Here is a 25,735-nt window from a genome sequence, read left to right as displayed (position 1 = left end):
ATCCATATGCAGCAGAAGTTTTTTTATGTATTCCCATTTCATCAAATACACTATTGAAAAGATGTATACCCAAGAGTTGAGATTTAATAAAATCCATTTTTCCTTCTTAATCAAGAACATTCATTAATGAACTACATGGTGTCTGTCTTTTTATAACAGGATGGGTATGGTATTGAATACAAAGACTACTAATACAGTGTGGGGCCACTGCCTTGAATGCTAAGGCACCAGCAGTTTTACCCACTATTGCTTTTGTCAATACACTGAAAAAGCAAAGAACATCTTAGTGTTCCTAAACAAGTAAGTTTGATCTCCAAGGGACTCTGTGGCATACTTCTTTATTGATAACTAGTGCTTTATTTACTAATATTTATGATGGAGTCATCCAATTTTAGAGAAACAATAAAACATAAAATCCAGAGGTTTTTAACAAGACATTTCAAAACAGAACGCAATTACCAGAATAAGTTTTAACATGTGTTCTGTGCTGTTTAATTGTTAAAAGAAAAACTAATTTATTAATATCAAATTCTGAACATTTTGCAGAATCAGGTTCATGTCCCTGAGACAGGGGCTTATCACGATAATGTAGTTTTTACAAACTTTTAATGTGTTTTTTAAAAGATTAAGAAAGGCAATATATTTGTTACAAAACTACTTAAAAATATCCAGCTTAAATGTAGCAAATGGATTTTTCTTCTTATAATCAATAGGAGTCTCCTTCTCTGGCACATACACTAGAAAAGAAAGGGTTTGAAAGTTAAACTCTGTATGAAATGCAGAAATTATTACTACTTTAAAATATTAAAAAATGAAGAACACTATAGTATTTATGTGTGAAATAATAAGTAGGTTATTTTAAAGCAAATCCCAAACAACAATAAAGACAAAGGGGAGGGACTTCCCTGGAGGTCCAGTGGCTAGGAGTCCAGGCTCCCAAAGGAGGGGACCTGGGCTCGATCCCTGGTCAGGAAATTAGATTCCTCATGTGACATCTAAGTGTACTCATGTCTCAACTAAAGATTCCAAATGCCGCAACTAAAGATTCTGCATGCTGCAACTAAACGTTCCCACATGCCACAATGAAGATCTAAGATCCCACATGCCACAGCTAAGACCTGATTCAGTCAAATAAAGAAAATAAATATTTTTTAAAATCACTAAATAAAAGAAGGGGAGAGAAAGGATGAAATATAAGAACATCAGATATTGATAGACTGTTGAAACTGAGGGGGTTCCTTATGCTATTTTATTTTGGATGTTTAAAATTTTCCATAAAAATAAGTATTTTAAAAATTCCTTGAGCTTATAAAGTATTTGGTATTTTGGAAAACAAAAATAAAATTCCTGGCTCATATTCATTCATTGCACAAACACTGAATGAACATCCACTCCATAAAAGGCACTGTACTATTTGGCATCAGGAAATAGAAAGATTTATGAAACCTGCATTTTACACCCAAGGAGCTCAGGATGTCTATGTCCATATATGTAATCGATTGCCTAAAGTGGGTATAATGTCTCTACTGTGACCATTCTAAGGGGTACTTACAGTATTTCAAAGCACAACTTGACCCAATGAATTGCAAATTATGATAATGCAATTTTAAGGGGAAAAAAGGAAAATGGCATGAAAAGAAAATACAAAAAGGAAACTTAAAAAAATAAGAAATGAGACTCTCTTTGGTTTTCCTCTATAAAAGGAAATGAACAAGAGATGTGAGCAAATATGGGCATGACCACATCATTTTTCCACCACAACCCCATCATCTTATTTCACTTCAGGACAGGAACCATCATGTCATCTCCTTTGAGTCAGCTCTTGTACTACTCACATAGGCAAAAATAACTGAGTAATACATCCACTTTCCATGGTGAACATTAAATATATTAAGTATTCTATAATTCTTCCAATGAGTGAAGATGGTGTTTATAAATGCTGTACTTTAATTTTCAAGATTACTATGTTTATTCACATCCCCTTGTATAAATTAAGACCATCCTAAAGAAGAAATTCACAAGTTAAATCAGTAACATTCCTCAGTTACTCAAGAAGTCTAATTGTAACACTGATAAATAAAAAAATAAAAGCAAGAATCAAAAAAATAATTTGCTTTAATTATCATCTTCCAGCTTATTGCCATATATTCCAAGCAAATGGTCAAATTTTCCCTGTTCAAACTTCAGGCAAAATGTGCAAGAGTTCTCAAAACTCATTCAATGTATGTCTTCAAAATCTGAGTGACAGATTAAAGGATTTAAAAATTCTCTATTTCATCTTTAATATTTATTAAGCTCTATGAGGGCAGTGATTTGTCTTTTCACCAATCTATCTCTGGTATTGAGTACAGTGCCTGACACACAGTAGGCACTCAATAAGTGTCTGTTAAGGAGGGTGGGGGAGGAAAGATTGGATGAAAGTAATCAAAAGGTACAAACTTCCAGCTCTAAAATAAATAAGTACTAGGGATGTAATGTAAATATGAGAAATAAACACTGCTGTGTGTTATATACGAAAGTTGTTAAGAGAACAAATCATAAGAGTCCTCTTCACAATGAAAAAATTTTTTTCTTTCTCTTTTATATTTATCTATATGAGATAATGGATGTTCATTAAACTTACTGTGATCATCATTTCATGAGGTATGTAAGCCAAATCATTATGCTGTACACCTTCAACTTAAACAATGTTGTATGTTAATTATGTCTCAACAAAACAGAAGAAAAAATTCAGAAATAAATATTTACTTTCAAGTGAAAAAAAATTATGTTAAATAATATGTGATAATAACATTGCATCCTAAAGGAATTAAATTCACTGTCATTGGCTGTGTGGTTTTGCATAATCAAGAACAAACGTGTAGCACTTTTAATGCAAATCATATAAATACACATAAAAGACATCTACTCCCATTGGGTAAACTACAAAATAGAATGATTCTTTAGAGCTAATCCAGCCAAAGAAATGGTACGTTACATCTTTCTAGTGGCACTGAATCCATTATCATATTTGGCAGCTGAAATGATTTTTTAATTCTCCACTTTAGAAAATAAAGGCATTTCAGAGAAAAGTGGAATGGAAAGTATAAAGAACTCTGAATTTTATCAAGTTTTTCTTCAAAGTTGCCACACAAAGAAAAAAAAAGTCTCAGTTTGCTGTCATGATCTCAATGCTTTAGCTTTAACTTTAAAACAACTACTTTTTGACCTCACAAGCAATCACAAAACCTTCAAAGGGAAGAGCTGCTTCAGCATTTCCTGCCTGCCTGCCCTAGCCCAAGATTAACCTTGTCAGTTCTTAGGAAGACTTATAAAACCCCCTTAAATGACTAATTCAGATAAGTGGTAATGTGAAGCCAGAGTTTATAAGATGCTGGTTTATACTTGTTACCCAATGTAGCTATCACTTCAAAGTGTTAAATACATTCACGAAGAGGTTCAGATATATTTGCATGTGGAATACTTTCTGACTTCTGCTATTATTGTGGAGACATGTTTCCAGAGGAAAATTGTTGCCTTGTTGTCTAACAAAAGTCTTTAAAGTAGCTAATGGTCACTTCAACAACCACTAGGCACTCTGTCAGTCTAATTCTTTCCTTAATTCTTGCAAACACATACATATACAGTTTCAAAACACACCACAGATAAATTCCATTTCTTTGGGAGCTTGTCATGAAACAGCCACCTTAAAGATCTATCAGAAAAATCCAAACGTGTGTGTGTGTTTATAGTTTTGAAATTGCCTTTTTAGATAAGGAAACAGTCACTGGCTTCACATACTTTAGGGTTCCTTTGCCAGGATAACTCAACAATTGCATTAGGTTTTCTGCTTCTATCCACTCTTCTCTGGTTATGTTAATTTATTTGGTTATGTTGCTATTAGGGTTTTATTCAGTTCAGTTCAGTCACTCAGTTGTGTCCGACTCTGCGACCCCATGAAATGCAGCATGCCAGGCCTCCCTGTCCATCACCAACTCCTGGAGTTCACCCAAACTCACATCCATCGAGTCAGTAATGCCATCCAGCCATCTCATCCTCTGTCGTCCCCTTCTCCTCTTGCCCCCAATCCTTCCCGGCATCAGTCTTTTCCAATGAGTCAACTCTTCGCATGAGGTGGCCAAAGTATCGGAGTTTCAGTTTTAGCATCAGTCCTTCCAATGAACACCCAGGACTGATCTCCTTTAGGATGGACTCGTTGAATCTCCTTGCAGTCCAAGGGACTCTCAAGAGTCTTCTCCAACTCCACAGTTCAAAAGCATCAATTCTTCGGCACTCAGCTTTCTCACAGTCCAACTCTCACATCCATACATCACCACTGGAAAAACCATAGCCTTGACTAGACGGACCTTTGTTGGCAAAATAATGTCTCTGCTTTTGAATATGCTATCTAGGTTGGTCACAACTTTCCTTCCAAGGACTAAGCGTCTTTTAATTTCATGGCTGCAATCACCATCTGCAGTAATTTTGGAGCCCCCCAAAAATAAAGTCTGACACTGTTTCCACTGTTTCCCCATCTATTTCCCATGAAGTGATGGGACCAGATGCCATGATCTTCGTTTTCTGAATGTTGAGCTTTAAGCCAGCTTTTTCACTCTCCTCTTTCACTTTCATCAAGAGGCTTTTTAGGTCCTCTTCACTTTCTGCCATAAGGGTGGTGTCATCTGCATATCTGAGGTTATTGATATTTCTCCCGGCAATCTTGATTCCAGCTTGTGCTTCTTCCAGTCCAGCGTTTCTCATGATGCACTCTGCATATAAGTTAAATAAGCAGGGTGACAATATACAGCCTTGACGTACTCCTTTTCCTATTTGGAACCAGTCTGTTGTTCCATAGGGTTTTATTAGGTTAATTAAAAATGTTTTTTAATCTCCAGAGAAAGCTTAGGGCAACAACAATGGTTGCTATTTTCTACACATAATAGCCATTGTTAAGTTTGGCCCAACACAGCATCCTGAATACAATGTAGATTTATCCTTAAGATTGGCTGCAAAAATAACCACGGTCTTACACAGTGTTATATGCCCTTGCTATTCAAATGTCTGGGAGATAGCCCGTAACTTTTATTTTTGCTGAGATACCCCAACTGTATTTCAAGGATGAAGCTGAATCCATAAACATAACACTACTGCTGGCTCAAATTTCTAGAGACTGAATTGTAACTGACCAGTCTTGCTTGCTCAGTATTTTATTTGGCAGTCTGGTAGGTAACCCTGGCCCAACCAAAAATTCTCATTCTAATTAATTCTGCCATAAATCAAATGGCTTTTGTGGTCCTTGCCTGTTAAAACTCATTGTTAGCAAAAAGTCGTCCATACAAAGTAACTTCTTACTTCTCCCAGTTTATCCCTCTCCTAGGTACTGTTACCTCAGAAATTGGCTAAAGCCATTAGCAGGGTTCTTTTGATGGGGTAGACTATAGTAGGCTCACTGGCTCTGAGAGTTCTTGGCTTTAGAGAATGAGCATTAAAGAGTTTCTCATTAGACAAAATTTTAAAAATGTTGATAAGCTATATGGGAAGAAAGAAGTTGGAGTATATGTTTATGGTGAGTAGTACCATTATACTGCATTTTTCCTTAAATCACACTTTCTTTCCATCAGATAATAGATTTTGCTATAGTGTGACTATTACCTAAACAAAGGAGTAAGTGAGGAAGAAAAAATCACTGATATTAGTGGTACTAATTTTTTTTCAGTATTAATTCTGTATTTAAATAGTTTGAATGATCATCACACATCCTTTTACCAAGACTTCTCGATTCTTAAAATCTTAATATTGCCCTATTTTTCAATTGGCTGAATTTCACTTTCCAGTATTTCTCTTTTCTATTAGTTCTTTTATATTTACAGGAACTGCCTAATACCTTTATTTTTGAATGATGTCTTGGCTTACTACTCTTGGATCACACTTTTATCCTTTCAGAACTCTGAAGACAATACTTGGTAGTAGTAAATTTCACTGTAATAATTATATTAAAACTATGAGCTAATTTCTATGATATAGGTAAGTTTTCCTTATTGAGAAGTAATTGTGTTAATTGTGTTTAAGGCAGTATAACTGGACTGTGATTTTCAAATTCCTGCTTTCTGAGTGTAACCACTTATGTTTATAGGCTGCCAGTGATATATTTATTAAAACAATAAAAGCCAATTTAGAATATAAACAGGATGGGAAAGAGAGCCAGGTTGCTTTTTTTTTTTTTTGGTGCTTCCACCCTGAAACATGAAGCAGAAAGAAGGGTGGAAAAGCTTATCTTGAGAAAGCAAGACAGAAATGAAAACATGATCTCATTCCCTTTTCCCACACCCAAAAGCAACAAGGTGACATTTTCTCTTCTTCTCATCATTTTAACAGTCCTCTTCTCTTTTTTTAAATCCCTAATAGTAAGTTTTCAAGTGCTTTTTTTAAAATTAAGAGGTTTACCAGATTCTTTTTGTAATTTTTAAGATTTTAGTTTTCAGAATCAAAGATCAAAGCATGAGAATGCACGAAAGTTCTCATTTAAAAACTTTTGCTTTGCTATTTATGACTAACAAACACATCCTGAGCTCCAATAACCTAAACCCCAAAGATTTGGAGGCATATTCTATTTTTCTCTTTGGGAAAGTATATTTGTTTAAAACAACAGAAGAGGTAAACCATACTTTCCTTAAGGCAGTAAGTTTAGGAGTCTTGTAAAGAGAAATCTAATGGGGGAGGGTCTTTTAAAATTCTACAAAGAACTCTTCAAATAATTTTAAAATTCAAAACCATAACAATGATTTAGAACTTGAGAGTTATACACCAAAATCAAGAATGTGTTATTCCTATGGAAAAGAAGTTTCAATTTTGGCAATGAAAAAAAGATGTACAAGTTATATCTGAAGAAAAATGACCAATTAATATTTGTTCAGTGATTTAAAAATCATAAACATGGCCATCACTTTAGAAAATAAGACCTAGAATGAGACTACAAAAGAAATTAAATTGTCTTCTTTAAGAATGCCATTACCAGTTTTAACTAAATTAACATTACATATGCAATCTCAAAATTCTAATTTATTTATTATTAATGCAATTTCTATCAACAGCAGAGATTTTCTGTGGTCCAGCTTATTCTAAAAATGTTTTGTGGAAAGGAAGAGGTCTTAGAACAGGTAAAAGATATTTAAAAATTAAAATGGGTGGGCTCTCTCTGCCTGGTGTTAAGTCATTTCTTACAGCTACAGCAGTCAAGATAATGTGGTTACAGAGCAACACATGCAGATCAATGCAACAGATCAGAGGACTCAGAAATAGGCCTACACAAATAATGCTCAACTGATTTTTGACAAGGGTACAAAAGCACATCAGTGGAGGAATGGTGCTACAGGAACTGGACACCCATAAGAGAGAAAAAAATAAGAATTTTGACCTAGACCTCATTTTTTATAATTTTGTGTAAAGATTCACACAAAAAATGAACTCAAAATGAGCCATAGATTTAAATGTGAGACATAACGCCATAAAACTTTAGAAAAAAATTGAAAAATTCATCAGGAAGCATGTTTGGTGAAGGGACCTTAGATGTGACTCCAAAAAGACAGTCTATAAAAGCAAACATAGATCAATTTGGGCCTTGTCAAAATAGACTTTTGTTCTGTGAAAGACCTTGTTCAGAGAACAGAAAGACTAGCTACAGACTAGGAGAAAAGAGTGGTACACCACTTATCTGATAAAGGATTGTTATCTAGAATATATAGTTCAGTTCAGTCACTCAGTAGTGTCCGACTCTTTGCGACCCCATAAACTGCAGAATGCCAGGCCTCCCTGTCCATCACCAACTCCCAGTTCACCCAAACTCATGTCCATCGAGTCAGTGATGCCATCCAGCCATCTCATCCTCTGTCGTCCCCTTCTCCTCCTGCCCCCAATCCCTCCCAGCACCAGAGTCTTTTCCAATGAGTCAACTCTTCGCATGAGGTGGCCAAAAGTTTCAGCTTTAGCATCATTCCTTCCAAAGAACACCCAGGGCTGATCTCCTTTAGAATGGACTGGTTGGATCTCCTTGCAGTCCAAGGGACTCTCAACACCACAGTTCAAAAGCATCAATTCTTCAGCCCTCAGCTTTCTTCACAATCCAACTCTCACACCCACACATGACCACTGGAAAAACCATAGCCTTGACTAGATGGACCTTTGTTGGTAAAGTAATGTCTCTGCTTTTCAATATGCTATCTAGGTTGGTCATAACTTTCCTTCCAAGAAGTGTCTTTTAATTTCATGACCTCTCAAAACTCAGTATTAAAAAAACAACCCAATTAGAAAATAGGCAAAATATATGAAAAGATACTTCACCAAGAAGGATAAACAGATGGAAAATGAACACATAAAAAGATGCTCAGCATCATTAACCACAGGGAAATGCAAAATGAAACAAAATTGAGTTATCTCTACACTAAATAAAAAAGTGACAAAACCAAATGATATCAAGGATGTGGAAAAACTGGGCAATTCATATACTGATGGTAAGAGATTAAATGGTACATTTACTATGGAAAAACATTTTAGGATTTATAATTTAAATATGTACTCATATAACCAAGAGATTTGTATTCTTTGGGCATTAATCTCAGAGAAATGAAAATTTACAGTCACAGAAAAACCTGTACACAAATATCAATATTTGTAGCAGTCCAAACTAGAAATGGCTAAAATGTTGTTCAATGTGTGACTGATTAAATAAACTATGGTACATTTACACCATGGAATACTACTCAGCAATAAAAAGAAAGAATCATTACACACTACTTGAATGAACTCTAGACAATTATGCTGAATGAAAAAAGCCAAAAGATTGCATATAATTCTGATTCTGTTTATATATATTTGAAATGACAAAATTATAGAAATGGGGAACAGATTAGTGGTTTCCAGAGGTAGAAAGAAATGGGGCAGGTGCAGGGGAGGGAGGAAGAAGTGTGTGCTATTACAAAAGAGTAACAAAAGGGCTTCTAGCAGTGAAAGAACTGTTTTGCATCTTGTCTATATCAATGTCAACATTGGCTTTAGTAATGTACCAAGGTCCTGCAAAAGGTTATTATTTGGGGAAACTGGGTAAATGGTACAGATCTCTCTGTGTTATTTCTTACAAGTACATGTCTACAATTTCTGCTAAGTAAAAAGTTCAGCTAAAAAACCCAACAGAATTAAACACAGAATATAGTATCATTAAATTGATGGGGATAAAAGAAGAAAGTTCTATATCTTATTTTAAACATTTTTTCCACAAAGTTTTTCAAAACACTATAGACATAACTACAACTATTTTGGAAGAAATATGAGTGATAAATCCTTCAATGTATATCCAATATATTTGCATTAGAGTTTTCAAAATTCTCTGGATACAATACTATGTAGGAAACTCTTTAAGATCAGTGATTAGGACTGCAGCTTTGTAGGTATAAGAATGCCTTGGTTAAAGATATAACCTAGAAAATAATTTACCACTTTAAAGCTATAACCAATGAATTCTCATTAGCTATGGAAGAGTTGGTCAAGTTAAATAATGCTGCTTAAGTCATAGGTGAAGTGAGTTTCGGAGAATTATGTCAACTTTTAATGACATTCCTCATTTTGTTAACATCTGAAAGAAAACTCCAGTTAGTATAAATTGATTCACAGAGGAAGAGAAAGAGGCATTCCTAGTAAACAAAGTTGGATTCTGGATGTGATGCCTAAATTTATGGTGAGAAGCGTGACGGATTAGATATCAGGAGACTCTGTCCCCCACCACCGCTCTACCACTTCATTATGTGGCAAGTCAAAATCAATTTCTCTGTTGCCTCATTTGCAAAAATCAGTGGCTGGATTAGACTCTGAGCTCTTCAAATAACGGCACATTATTTTATTTATTTTAGTGATAACAGTGCCTAGCACACTGTTGATCATTAATAAAGCCCTGTTAAATGAATTAAGTAATGGAGTAGGAAATGTCAACCCACTCCAGTATTCTTGCCTGAAGAACCCCCATGGATGGAGGAGCCTGGTGGGCTGCAGTCCACAGGATCGCAAAGAATGGGACACAACTGAGCGGCTAAACACAAAACAAATGAATTAAGTAATGAAATTAATATGTGCATGCTAAGTCCCTTCAGTCGTGTCTGACTCTTTGCGAGTCTATGGACTGTAGCCTGCCAGGCTACTCTGTCCATGGGATTATTCAGGCAAGAATACTGGAATGGGTTGCCCTTTCCTTCTCCAGGGGATCTTCCCGACTCAGGGAGCAACCCACATCTCTCACATCTTCTGCACTGGCAGGCAGGTTCTTTACCACTAGTGCCACGTGGGAAGCCCCAAGCAATTAAATAGGAAGTTCAACAGGAAGTTCTAAATAGGTCTCCTGGAAATTATATCTTTTCTTAACTGAACTACAGCCCTTCTCTCTCAGGGAGGCCTATCCTTTCCTAGTGGGTTTGCAAGGTGCTAGCTGCCCAGAAGAAGGAAACTAGGCCCAGGAAATTCTCTGTGGGTTGAATATAGAAGATAATGGCCGAGATTGGTTCTAGGCATCATTAGCTATTTTGACCAGAAGGGTTCTTACAAGAAAAATTCTGTAACTGAAGGTGATTCTTTTTCATCATCCTTGGATGATAATCCCTCATTCTCATGTTCATCCCTAAAGAGTCAAAAGGTAAAGGCTCCCTCAAATGTAATTCTGCACTTTCTAAATGTAAAACACCAAGCTCTTCTGAAAATGTCAAGTGTCAAATGTATTCAACAATATTTCTGGATAGATACACAAGAGACTAGTACTAATGGTCACCTGCGAAGGGAAATGGGGATCAGAGTCAGAGGCACATTTCTTTTCTTTATGTCCCTTTATAGCATTTGAATTCTGTTCTGTGTTTATATTTAATATTTAAAGAATAATTTTAAAAAATAAATATATTATACATGCTCAATAATGCTTAAGGTTGACTGAAAACCACTGTTCTTAAAAGCATTTTTCATTTACTTCTGCAATACTTAATACTGCTTTCTTTTGATCCTTATACTAGGTGTTTAATAAATGTGTTTAAACAAGGCATATTGGATAAATCTATTATATAAAAAGTTTTTTAAAATGTGACTATACAACTTTTACAGATTTTCCATTATTCAAGTAAAAATATTAAGGAAAAAGTTAGTATTGGGAACAAGTTGATAATAAGCTACTAAGCTTCAGGAAACAGGAAAAAATAGCTTCACTTAGATATAGAAATCAGTACTGCTCAGAGTGAAAGCAAGGAGGTGCATTAACAGCAGAGTAGTGATACATGAAATACTATCTTGTCAGTACCACTTCTAATCCATTAGCTGACCTGTAGTTAGACATTTAATATTAATATGTCCCATTATTCATAACAGCCAAACAGTGGAAACAACCCAAATGTCTTATCAATGGATGAATAGATAAACAAGATGTCATATATCCATACAATGGACTATTATTCAGTCGTAAAAAGGAATGAAGTGTTGATACATGCTACAACTTCAATGAACCTTGAAAACAATATTCTAGGTGAAAGAAGTCAGTCAAAAAAGACTACATGTTCCATTTATATATGAAAGTCCAGAACTGGGAAACCTGTAGAGACAGAAAGTAGATTAGTGACTGTTTGGGGTTGGAGAGATAGGTGGCTGGGGAGAGGGATAGCTTAAAAGTATGGGGTTTCTTTCTGAGGTGACGAGAAGATTCAAAAATTGGCAATGGTCGTACACATCTGTGTATATACTAAAATTCACTGAACAATACAATTTACATGAGTGGTAGAGAATGTGAATTCTATCTCAATAAAACTGCTTTAAAAATGAAAAATATTAATATGTCACAATTTCCTTTTTGATCCTAAAGTTAAGCAGTTCTCATAATGAAAGTGCTATCTGTAACATTCACTCCTGACCATTTAAAACAAGTGAGAGGAGGAAAACCAAAGAAGCCCTTTGCTTAGTCTTCTGATAAGTTCATATCATGATGTATTTTATTCAATTATGATTTATAAGCTACCAATTTGCTGATTAGGTTTTCACAATTTAATCTTTATTAGCAAAGTCCTCTTTCAGATGTATTTATGGAGACCTGCTATGTGCCAGGTGTACTGTGAAAGAATCAGGAGAATGGGTTTATTTTCCTTTCTCCCTAGAAGAACAGTGTTTTCCATTGTATATGGCAGGAATTCAGTGCTACCTTTGAAGCAAACCATATACACAGGACATAGTACATCCAGATATACTGCATCCATTTGATCCTCTCCCATCAAACAGAACAATGGCCACATTTGGAATCCTGGGTCATTTCAAAGTCTGGGACAATCAAGAAATTCAAGGCAGAAAATTAAGGTGTTGATTATACCTGTGTACAGGGCTTCCATGGTGGCTCAGATGGTAAAGAATCTGCCTGCAAATGCAGGAGACCCAGGTTCAATCTCTGGGCCAGGAAGATTCCCTAGAGAAGGAAATGGCTACCCATTCCAGTATTCTTGCCTGAAGAATTCCATGGACAGAGGAGCCTGGCAGGCTACAGTCCGTGGTATCACAAAAAGTCAGACATGACTGAGTCACTAACACTTTTATACCTGTGCACATGTGCTCAGTTGCTCAATTGCATTGACTCTTTCTGACCCCATGCACTGGAGCCCATTCAGTTCAGTTCAATCGCTCAGTCATGTCCGACTCTTTGCGACCCCATGAATCGCAGCACGCCAGGCCTCCCTGTCCATCACCAACTCCCGGAGTTCACTCAGACTCACGTCCATTGAGTCCGTGATGCCATCCAGCCATCTCGTCCTCTGTCATCCCCTTTTCTTCCTGCCCCCAACCCCTCCCAGCATCAGAGTCTTTTCCAATGAATCAACTCTTCTCATGAAGTGGCCAAAGTACTGGAGTTTCAGTTTTAGCATCATTCCTCCCAAAGAACACCCAGGGCTGATCTCCTTCAGAATGAACTGGTTGGATCTCCTTTCAGTCCAAGGGACTCTCAAGAGTCTTCTCCAACATCACAGTTCAAAAGCATCAATTCTTTGGCGCTCAGCCTTCTTCACAGTCCAACTCTCACATCCATACATGACTACTGGAAAAACCAAAGCCTTGACTAGACGGATTTTGTTGGCAAAGTAATGTCTCTGCTTTGGGAGTAAGCGTCTCCTACACCTTTTCCCGACCCAGGATCAAACCCAGGTCTCCAGCATTGCAGGTGGATTCTTTATCGGCTAGGCCACCAAGGAAGCCCCATTCTACTTGTAGTTACTGGCTATTATCCTTGACTCAGATAAAACTTAACAGAATGCTGTACTATAGAAAGTATGAGAGCTGCATGTGCAAGTAATGGTGAATCAATAAGGCTTCTGCATACATGGATATTTCCACAGCTGCAGAACCAACTACTGCAGAAGTACATGCTGTGCACAACATCTACAATTTAGTAAAGCTGGAAAGAATTTTATTTTTGTAAAAACTGAATGGGGAGTGGCTCACTTTCTTGCCAAAGGGCTATTTTATTCCAAGACACTGGTGTCTGCTGACCTTCATTTATAGGCTGAGCAATGTTCTATTTAAGTAAAATTAACTCATGGTGGGCACTTTTTCTAGGATGCAATAATTATTGCAAAGAAATAACAATGTTTAAACTTGATTTGTTCTTAGTTTAGATTTGATTATATTGGGTTATACATGAATGTCTTTGTTCACACAAGGTTTAAATTTAGAAATTATTTTATGTTGAGGAAAAAGGCCATATTTAAGTTCCTTTTCTACATGTAGGAATATTTTTAGGTTTTATGAAATCCAGTATTATGTCTTTTCTTCTAGACTGCATCTTACCATCTTTGTAGCCCTAGCACTTAGCAGCTTTCATTAAACTTATTTTAGTTGAATGATGAAAGAATTCCACAAATAGACTAATTAAGGCATTGTCCATGTTACTATATTTGGCTAACTCTTACTCCATCTGTAGTTTGTACTATCAGCAATATATACCTTAGAACTCTGGGCATATTTTAAAGTTTCCCTGAGTTTTACATCTCTTTGTAAATGCCTTATAGGCCTGCTTTTGTATAATCCTTACACATTTCAAAATACTTGACATAGCAATATTCCCTTCATCTTTACACAAACCCTCTCTAGATAGGGAAGTTTGCCATGATCTGCTTGCTCCTATAAATATATTCTAGTTTGTTTTCATTTCAGGAAGGGGGGGCAACTAATGCCAGAAAACTTTGATTTAGGAAAAGATACCAAATGTATGGGTTGGCTTATATCTTTATACATGTGGTTCTATCAGTATTACTTTTTGGCTATCTATACTTAATGTTAATTTGGCTATATTGTTTTTTAATTATTATAAGACAAAATATAAATTTTTAATTATTCATAACCACTTACAAAAACTATTCAACTGTAGCTTTAAACTGGAGAGCCACAAACTGCTTAAAATATTTGTTGAATGTGTCAATGTCCTTCATCATTTCCTGGTTTTAGCTTTTGAAAACTTCCACTAGAGGAAATAATAGGCATCGTAAATTTAAAATGAATATGTTTTGGATTCACCCATGACTAAGATTCTGATTTAATTTATAACTTTCTGCCTTCCCCAGCATTTTAAGTTTTGACTAATTTAATTTCTCTTTTCTCCTATTTTTCAAAGGTAAACTTTTAAACATTCATGTTTATACTATTTCTACTATTGTAGAAACAAACACTTAAGAACTTGAAGCTTTTTTTCCCTACCCTCCAAAATAAGCATCAACATTACCTATTACCTTCCATCCTGATCTAAGCTAAATTTGTTAGTAGCAATGAGTTTATAGTGGTGTCTGTAATATATTAAAAGAGTATCATTTCCAATTTTCATTTGAGGGTGAATTTAGGCTGCTGGATGGCATATCCTCATAAAAAGGCAAATGGTAAAAGGGTTTCTAGCTAAGTCAAGAGGCTTCTTCAACCTGGAACATTGTTAAAATCCTCCACATGTGTAATGCAAAGCATTAGGAAGTCATATTTTCACAATACCATTAAATAAAACAAACAAACAAAAAACACCTATCTTATTTATCTTCAGTGGTGATACTTAAGAGAAAAAAAGTAAATCAGAGGAAAATGAAGAGGTAGCTACAGACACCTGATAAAGATCACCTAAGGCAACATTAATTGACCTATAAATTGGCGTGCCACATGGCTTGTGGGATCTTAATTCCCTGACCAGGAATCCAACCCCTGCTCTCAGCAGTGAAAGCATGGATTCCTATCCATTGGACCGCCAAGGAAGTCCCCACTATTTTCTTTACAAATGTTCTCCTTTAATTTTAAGGACAACACTAAAACAAGTCATATCATCCCCATTTTATAGATAGTAAAATTGAGGTTTGGAGGAGTTACAGAACTTCCCCAATATCACAGAGATATAAAACAGCAAAACCATGGGAACCCACATTTTATACTAAACTCCAGTCTGACTATGAAATATAGCATGTACATAATACCTCTGAGAACAAAAAAAGGAGGTGATGAGAACAAGTTGTCTGGTCAGACATTTTCCACATCACTTCTGGGTCATCAGATGATGCCCAGAGCAACATGGTCCTTAGTGCCACCGATGAACTGGGGGAAGGAAACAAACATCCAGGAAGGGACTATGAAGCAGCATGGGATAAGTTTAGAGAGAGAGATGTAGTGTACAATGAGACATTTAAATATACAAAATATTTGTTAAGTGTTGTAATTGGGGGATTCACTATACATGGAATCGAGGCACAAATTAACTGATGGCACCAGAAATTTTACCACTATTTGATCTCAGTTTAGCTATTTAAGCAAGTTGAATGAAATATATAACTGAGTTTATTGAGCAGTGTCAAAGTACAGGCACACCTCATTTTATTGCACTTTCCAGATATTTCATTTTTTACAAATTGAAGGTTTGTGGCAAACCTGCATCAAGTGAGGAATCTATTGGCATCTTTTTCCCAATAGCATTTTCTCATTTTTTGTCACATTTTGGGAACTCTCACCATATTTCACAATTTGTCATTATCATTATATTTGTTATAGTGATTGATGATCAGTGCTCTTCAATGTTACTAGGATACACTGAAGCCGCAGATGATTAACTGGTATTTTTTAAACAATAAAATATTTTTAATTATGTACTTTTTAAAGACATAATGCTATTGCACACTTAATAGACTACAGTATTGTATACATAACTTTTATATGTGCTAGGAAGTAAAAAAAATTGGTGTGACTCACATTATGGTGGTAGTCTGGATGTAACTGATGTATCACTGAACTGCAACTGCACAACCTGAGATAAAAAAAGCCTATCGACAAACAGAGCCATTTGTATGTCTGTGAGTCTATTTCTGTTTTGTAAATAATCTCGTTTATATCATATTTTAGATTCCACGTATAAGTGATATCACATATTTGATGATATTTGTCTTTCTCTGTCTGACTACTTAGTATGATCGTCTCTAGGTCCATCCATGTTGTGGCAAATGACATTATTTCATTCCTTTTATGGTTGAGTAATATTCCATCACATATATACACACATACACAGCACATATTCATTCATCTGTCAGTGGACATCTAGGTTGTTTCCATTTCTTAGTTATTGTAATGGAGAAGGCAATGGCACCCCACTCCAGTACTCTTGCCTGGAAAATCCCATGGACAGAGGAGCCTGGAAGGCTGCAGTCCCTGGGGTCGCTGAGGGTCGGACACAACTGAGCGACTTCACTTTCACTTTTCACTTTCATGCATTGGAGAAGGAAATGGCAACCCACTCCAGTGTTCTTGCCTGGAGAATCCCAGGCATGGTGGAGCCTGGTGGGCTGCCGTCTATGGGGTCACACGGAGTCGGACACGACTGAAGCGACTTAGCAGCAGCAGCAGCAACTATTGTAAACAGTGCTACTATGAACATCAGAGTATGTGTATATTTCCAAATTAGAGTTTTCATCTTTTCCAGATATATGCCCAGGAGTGGGATTGCTGGATCATATGGTAGTTTATGGTTACTAAAGGGGAAGGGGGAATAAGTTTGAGATTAACATATACATACTGCTATATATAAAATATAAAACAAGGACCTACTATATAGCACAGGGAACTACACTCACTATCTTGTAATAACCTATAATAGAAAAGAAACTGAAAAAGAATATATATGTATAAAATTGTATCACTTTGCTACACACCAGAAACTAACAACATTGTAAATCAACTATACTTCAGTAAGAATAAATTAATAAAACAAAAGAACCTCCAAACACAGCCATTTAATCAACTTCAGGATTAAAAGTTTCTTTAGGATACTGAAAGTTTCTGGTCACAAATAAGGTTTCCATACTTGAACAGAGTTTTACAGCAATCTGAAATCTAAAGGCTAATTAAATACAAACCTGTCTCCCTTCCCCCATTAACAGTTCCATTTCAAAAAATAGAACTTCCTAGGATTGTGCACCCCACAGGATTCTACTTCATCCTGCTTTGCACCTGCTAACTAGATCAGAGGAAACCACAATATTTCTAAGACATATACTTTACCTAAACCAGCTCCAGTTTAGTCACATACAAAACACTATATAAAGAATGGCTTATTGTTTTCCTGAGTGCTGTTCTTTGAAATCAAGGCTCTTTTTGGGTAAGCCAGTGTTTAAACTTCAAATATTGTCAAAGGAATTCATCTTTAAAAACAAAAATCTTTGCAATTTTTCTTCTAAATACTTATACCAAAGAAATACTCAGAGTCACAAAATGCTTTTTGCCCCAGGATGTTCACTGAAGTATTATCTATAACATATGGAAAGAAGAAAAAATTTCCAACAACCTGGAATTAGTGAAATAAATTATGAAATCTCATGCAGTAATTTTAAATATTTTCAAAAATATCTTATTATGTGAAAACATTTTCACAGTAAAATAAGTGAAAAAAAGGAGATACAAACTGTATATACAACATGATCCCAATTTTAAAAATATTTAACTTTCTATACAGGAAACAGATTAAAAAAATACGAACAAGTGGCATAATTACGAGTAATCTTTACTTTTATTCTGTATAAAAATTTTTGCTTTCTTTTAATATTTTTACAATGGCCTTGTATTTTTTAATCCAATACAAAGTGATTAAAAACATCTGAAGTACACACTACTTAAGACACTTCTCCAGCAGATTAACTAAATATACCTATTGACTATTATAGCAATAGGATATACTGAAGGAATCATCTCTTGTCATTTTTACCTCTGAGAAAGCAGTCTGAAATGGAAATTCTCCCTCACTGAAATACAAGCTCCAAAATGTCAAAAAGACATTAAGAAATGGCAAAAACAGGGACATATAAGCAAGTAAATAAATACAGAAAAAAAGCTTTAAAATTACATTAATCTATAAAGGACAATGTATTAGTGTTACAATTCAGTGTCAATAGCAGAATGTCAATCTGAGCACAACACTATGTAATTAGAGCATATAAGGTAGAACGCAATAATATGAATATTCAAAGCTATTATACTGTCCTCATAAATTCTATTTTATAGAAAGTATTTATAGTTTATATAAATATATATATACATATAAAGTAAAAAAAGCTTAAGAGAATCAAAATTTTATTTTCAATGACTAGGTTACAAGGTTACAAAAAATGATTTCCTATTTTTTAAACCAGAGATGGTAAAATGAGATCAGATTTTACAAAAGAAAATGATTTATTTTAGCAAAAAGAACCTTTTCTTCAGACCTAGCCACACGACACCAGGTAATTTCAAAAGTTCTTTAACTCAAGGCTTTCTGCTTATTTCATTTTCATTAGGTACTGTTACTTCACAAATGATATTTTAACAAATGTTATCAAACATAATTTTAATAAAATAAAACATATGATAATGCAAAGAATGACAGAGTTGAAGAACCATTATGTAATTGGCAAGATGACAACAGACATTGAAAATTAATTCCAAGTTAACAATTTTGAGGGTGGGGGTTGAAAATGGCCCCTCAGAAGTTACCTAGCCCAAGGTTTGTTTTTCAAAAGAAAATCTACATTCACTTCTCACCTTTTCTGTGTTAATGATGGCATGACACTTAAACATACAGATTATCTCCTTCATTATGCACTTTTCCATACTTCACATATGCAATTTAGAGTGCAATTACACAGAGAAACATTTGATTTTTCATGCACAATTTTACACAAAACCTCCTATAACAGGCAATCACAAAACTAAGAATGAAGTATGATAAGCCAAAGTACTTTGTAAGCTTTAGCAGTGAACACCAAAATACTGCTCGATAGTTGCTTGGGAAAAGTAAGAAAAAAACCCCACACCACATTAATGGCTTTAACGGCTACTTTGCACAATATTTGAGGGGAAAAAATATAACAAAGTATTACGTGTATAGGGCTTAATGCTCTTGTTATCAACCATTTCTCTTATTTTTCATTATATTATGTCTGGCTTTATTTCTCCTTAGCTTGTAAAAGTGGATGGTTGGAGACTGTTACTGACAAGTAAAAATGTGGCAAGATATAAGTGATGAGAACTGTATTTCTGTAAACTCTTGTTAAAACTTTGGTGCTTGTATGATATACTACTACAGTGCTTTGAATTTATATAGCACCTGTCTGCTGAAGAGCCAAGGCTTACATAGCTCATTTATCCTTTCAGCATCCCTGTGAAATACATAGATCGGAAACAGATGGTTTACAAATAAAGTAAAATCCAGATATGTACACAGAGAACTTCCATAATTTACTTAAGATGGCCTATCTGTGCAAACTGTAGAGGATTAAAAGACCCTGGATTTTTTTCCAGTAAACAACACTACCTCCTTATCATCAAACCAATTTCTAGACTGCTAAGAAAAATTAAGCTTTCTTATAATATAAAATCAGAAAGTTTAATGTGCCAAAAATCTCTGATAAGGAATGACAGAAATGGTCTATATTTTAAAGAAATAACATTAGTCACTGCGTAAGCCACCAGTGATCATCTTCCTGTATAGTCACCAATTTTCCAACACGGTATTTAGCTTAAATACAGTTGCTTCTCAGGTAGTGCTAGTGGTAAAGAACCCGCCTGCCAATGCAGAAGACATAAGAAACTAGGGTTCAATCCCTGGGTCGGGAAAATCCCCTGGAGGAGTACATGGCAACCACTCCAGTATTCTTGCCTGGACAATCTCATGGACAGAGGAACCTGGCACCCTATAGCCCACTGGGTAGCAAAGAGTTGGACATGACTGAAGCAACTTAGCACACAATACAGTTGCATTACAATTGGCAAACAAATCAACTGATAAATAAAATTGAAATAAGCGATACTATTTCTATATAAAAGACACAACAAAGTCCTTGAGCCATGTCCTCTGTTTACATATAAATGAGAAAATGTGTGGTGTCTGGCACATGTATGTACTCAATGTTATATAATAATGTAATAATCTTTAGTGACTTTCTCAAGGTCAAATTATGAGTCAGTGGCAGAACCATGTCTAGAATCTAGTTCTTCTGAAGGAAGTCCAACATACTTCCCCCTTACTATTGTAATTTTCATTTAACAGCAATGCTTTTTCATCCCTAAAACAGTTTATACTCAGCAATATTTGTCTTTCAAGTGCTAAGAAGAAGGCAAATTCAATGTTATTAAACTTATTAAAATTTTGGAAACTGTCACCTCCATAACTACCAGTTGGCCCAAGTATTATCAGATCTTTTCCTGAGACTGACATTTCATGATTAGACTGTTTTTAATATTTCTAGACCATAATTTTAACCAAAGCTCTCTCATAACTAAAAACAGCGAGTCATGACCACTGGTATCTAAAAGACCTTCCAACAGTATAATGTATCCAAAAAACTTTTGAAACCTCCAACACATTGAACATACATTATATGGTATGTCATTCCCTAGAATAATTATACAGACTCAAAATGTGATCTAGCTGTTTTCTTCTAAACTGAGTTTTATTATTTTCACACACCAAACCTTTCCCCCAGATTACTTTTCACCAAAACAGCATGAGCAATTACAAAGTGATTCCAAAAACAGATACCCAAGTCGTCATGTATTGATAGACGTTAGATGTTTGTTTTCAATTTTATATCTGCTACTTCTGGATTCTGTACTAAACAGCAAAAACAAACAGTTTGGCATATACATTCCACCTAGATTATGATAAATTCTGATAAGAAATGACAGAAATGGTCTATATTTTAAAGAAATAACATTAGTCACACAGTACCAAATTCACAAATTTATCATATGTGCCAAGAATATTATTATGTCAGTATATTTCTTGGATAGGCAAGCAGAAATGCCTAAAACAGAGTATGGAAAAATTGCAAGTGGATTTCCTTCCTTTTCTCTGTCAGTTTCACCAAAAAGAATCTCCTTAGTCCTCAAACACCGTGGTGAAGCTACTACCCACTTCTTTTCAGTAACAGTCACACTGTTTACCTTGGAGAGACATAGACTCAGTGGACATGAATTTGAGCAAACTCCAGGAGACAGTGAAGGACAGGGAAGCCTGACTTGCCACAGTCCATGGGGTCGCAAAGAGTCGGACATGACTGAAGAACAACAAAAATGTCCATGTAGTTCCTGATAGTGCCCTGGATACTGACATTCTGCTAGTATAAATAATCACAGTTAAGTCTAATGTACTTGTAACCATTTGTAGAAGAAACTTAATCTCAACCCAAATATTACTCACTAGTTGTAATTAATCCTTTTACCCAAAATATATTAAGCCTAGACATTTTAAGCAATTGACCCTAAATGATGCCATCAGATTGGATTCCTTCGACCTGAGTGTTGATTATCCGTGTAAAATCAAGTTGTTGTTTAGTCGCTAAGTAGTGAGTGTCCCACTCTTTTGCAACTCCATGGAGGCAAAGCATAATTTATTTGGCTCTCCCAGCCCAGACAAAGAGTTTGATCACTTTCTAGATCTAACAATAGAAATTAAGTATTAGACTCGTAATCCTCTAATTTTGATGAAAGCCTGGGTTCATTAGATCATACCACTGAAAAATGAAGTCGGTAGTTTTAAACAAGTGGACACCTCTGAGACAAAAGACTGGACAGAAAGCCTAGTGAGGATCCTGTTTTGACATGAGTTAATATTATTTTAAAAAAGAACTTAACTCCCTACCACTTTAACCTAGTTGGATAGTTGTACTCTTTCTTTTTTTAAGGTTAAATATTTATTAGTTCAATCTAAAATTATATTATCACCTCACTTCCACTAGGGGGGTCTATCTAGCAGTGTGTCCTTAACTCCCAATTAACTCAGGTGCAGCTTGAGTCCACTTCCAGCTAATCTGCGCTGCCAGGTTAAGCCTGGCAGTCAGAGCTATGTGCTTTAAAGTTGTTCTAGTTTTTAGGCTCAGAAACCCATGCACAGCATAAAAATGGAGTGCTCAAGTCATTCAGAGGTTGCTGCAGTACGTAGACAAAGGGTTTTTGGCTAAAGCATACAAAGCCAAAATCTTTTAACTGTTCCCAGTTTCATTTTTAGCTGCCCTAGTTGTTTTCAAGACTGAATATGTGTCAACTGGATCCATTTTTGTAAATAAGTAAAGCTTTTAAACTCTTGACCTCAGAGAATCTGCTGCCCATTTCTGTACTCTGTAATACATAATCTAAATCACAAAAACCGTAACGTTTTTCCAACAGTAGTCTTAACTTGGGTCACTTGGGTGGGTATTGGTCATTACGGAAGTTGTTTCTGTGGCATCTCATTATTCTGCTAAAGTATGGAGAGGCACAAACCCAATCAGCTCCATTTCTCAAATTTAGTGTCCACTGTTTTTGTGCCTTATTTCTGATCCAATTTCAAACCACAGTAACTGATGGTTAATTTTAGCCAAGAGATTATCCACCACTTTCAAGCAGATGCCTAATATAGAGAACAGTTCAACTGGAATATAGGCCAGACCTAGGTACATGGACAAAGCCTAATTTTTTAAAAACACTATCTTATGGGATATGGCTTCAAATCAATCATTTCAGAATGAAACAGGGCATGAATAAAAGGACAATTTTCCCAGGAAATAATTAGTAAGATATTTTTAAAATTTAGAAAAGCCATAACTAGATTGAAGAGCCACAGGGGAGACATATATCCCAGCACAAACATTTCAAGCCCTTATTTTAAAAACAGCTTCTGTTTTTATTCTGGATAAAATCTGAGCACCAAATTCCCTTTCTGTTCCCCTCATCCACATCCAAGTAGAATTCCCTTGAGTAGAGGCTAGTTCACACCCTCTCCCCTTTTTGGTCGTGTATTTTTGGGAAAATGGACTTCAGCCATTACATTCCAGTTTTAAAGTCAAAAGAAGTCATGTGACCATGACCCCAGGGGCATCAGAGACTTTGGGCACGTGATGCCAATTGGCATGTGTGGGGCTTCCGCCAGTATGTTGGAATTCGCTCTAAATTGCATCCTCAGGATCAAGTTTAGGCGCCCAAATACACTGTGACATCTAATAAAGCGGACTATCTGCTTATTTCTCAGTAGTTTTTCATTTCACCTAGGTACCTACTGTGTGGCCTGCCAGGCTCTCTTCCCAGTCCCCACCCTCATCCCCGGTAACAAGTCGGGTACCCCCAGCATCCTGTCTATCTGATCCTAAATGGCGAATTAATTCTAAACTCAACGTTGAGCACCAACCGGGATGGCGTGCAGATCGAGTGTGGAGCAAGAAGCGTCGCGTACGGGAAGTGTCATAAAGCCTTAAGTCCACTCCACCTCCCAGGCTGGGATCTTCTGCCCAGAAGCCTGGCGGTCGGAGCCGCCAGCACATTAAAGCCAGTAGCAGCAGCGGCGGCGGCGGCGGCGGCGGCAACTTTGGGACTGGCGAGAAGCCAGGGCGCGGGTGGTCGGCGTTCCCCGCGCCCCCCCACCCCGCCTCTCATTAGGGCGCTAAGTACTGCGGGTGCGGAAAAGTAAACACTGGCAAGTGCAGCTGTGTGGGAGAAGGGGGATGTCGCCCCTCTCCCACCGTCCCTTTCGACTCTGTCTCCCGAGCCGCCGGGACCGTGTGCGCTCGAGGGTGCGGAGCCAGAGGAGCTGAGAAAGGAGCAGACGGGGCGGCAAGGAATCGGGAGAGTGAAGAACGGAAAGGTACTGTCCTAACGGCATGGGGATGTCCTGCTACTGAAAGGGAAAAAGTGCTTACTCATAGGGAGACGCGGTGCGATCCCTAAGCGATCGCTACTGGCCAGGAAAGCAGGCGGAAGGCAGGCAACCAGAGCCTCGTTCTCCCCCTGGGCCACCGCACCCCGAGGAGCCGGGGGCCGAGGTGAGCCTGAGAGGTCACCGGAGGCGGGCGAGCCGGGGCTGGAGGCGTAGCAGGCGGCGGGCTCCGGGATTTCCTGAGTCCAGAGCCGGCGGAGGCGGGGGGGGGAGGAGGGTGGCAGTAGCTGGAGAAGGACGATCGAGGGAAGTTTAGACGCTGGGTTTCTACTTCGGGGCCGCCGCCGGTAAAGGGGAGAAGGGCAAGGGTTGGCGTCAACGACTCCAGCCCAAGGTTGGCAACAAGTTAAGAGCAACGACTGAAAAAACACCATCTCCCCCAGTGAACGTCAGAAAACGTGTCTGCGGCGGGTAGCGGTCATGGGGAACACTCGGTCACTCCCACCCATCCCTGCTGCGAACGGGTCGCTTTGGCGCCCAAGGCTGGGACAGAAATCTCTCCAGCCTCCCTCTCAGGCCCTCGCCCCCCCGTGCCAGGCATGTTCCCGCCGAGGTTCCTGGAGATGCTCTCCTCTGGACCCACTCCTGCCCACGCTCAGGGACCCTGCTCCCCTCATGCCCTCCTGTACCTGCAGAGCACTTACAGAAAGTCGCAGAGTACCGGATCTGGCCCAACTGCCTCTTCCCGACGCACTCAGACAACTTCTGCCGCTCGGAATCTTTGCGGCTGTGGTTCTAAAGCCAGCGCTCCCGCCCCTTCTGCCAGGCCCTCCGCCCCTCGGCCGCCGCCATTGGCTCGGGTGGTGCTAGCAGTCGGCCTGGGAACCAGGAAAGGGATTGGGCCACGAGCCTGTCACATCATCTGGGTGGGGTTTTGGGACAAAAGGCACAGGGATGGGCGCCCTGGAGGGATGGGGACTGTAACTGCGGCTGGGAGCGGAGATTGGTCCTCTGCTCCCTTTCTCCCCTTCCCTAGCTCCGAAGAGACTAGAAGTCCTCAGAGCCTGGCTGGGGTACCACTTTCTCAAAAACCGTGTAGAATACATGAAAAGATGAGAATGTGGGAGCGAGAGTTTGAATGTTACCAAGACCCTGTTTAAGTCTGGAGAGTACAGTTTCAACCTAGAATCATAAAAAGAATCTGGATGTGGGAAGGGACGTCAGTAGTACGCATCAGTAGTCTCTTCGGCTCCAATCAACTCAGGTGCGGAGTAACGCAGAGGGAAAACCTCAGCAATCTTCCCTTTCTAACTAGTTCTCTGGAACAGATATATGGACGGGACGAGGCTCTCATGTTTTGGGTTTCATGCCAAGTAAATTGTTGGCCAAAGTCACCTGTGTGGTCTGTTTGTCCATACGGAAAGGAGTGAGAGGTGGAGGTGGGGAGGGACGTGAAAGTTACGTGGTTCCAGTTGGTTGACTGTAAACGGATGTCAATTCTCATCAATCTCCTTTCACCAGAGAAAACTTGGAGACATACTCCTGCTTCCTAGAGTACCTTTCCTTCTTCTTGGCCTCTGTGTCATAGCTGAC

At 37.5% G+C, this 25,735-nt stretch overlaps 1 protein-coding gene across 3 annotated transcripts in view; it reads right to left on the bottom strand.

The window, feature by feature from the left end:
* Positions 1 to 24,963, bottom strand: part of PLS3 (plastin 3) — a 100,663-nt gene extending 75,700 nt beyond the window's left edge. For 2 of the 3 annotated variants that reach the window (XM_040265120.1, XM_040265121.1), the window contains exon 1: positions 24,847 to 24,963. The gene's annotated coding sequence lies outside the window, so the exon portion shown is untranslated. The remainder of the gene's footprint in view (positions 1 to 24,846) is intronic. The other variant, XM_040265122.1, reaches the window with a different exon arrangement.
* Positions 24,964 to 25,735: the final 772 nt, after the last annotated feature.

This window comes from Oryx dammah, unplaced genomic scaffold, assembly GCF_014754425.2.
Source record: "Oryx dammah isolate SB20612 unplaced genomic scaffold, SCBI_Odam_1.1 HiC_scaffold_23, whole genome shotgun sequence".
In the NCBI taxonomy this organism is placed as follows: domain Eukaryota; kingdom Metazoa; phylum Chordata; class Mammalia; order Artiodactyla; family Bovidae; genus Oryx; species Oryx dammah.
Note: the sequence above shows the minus strand (reverse complement) of the source record. Positions and strands in the feature narration are given on the sequence as shown.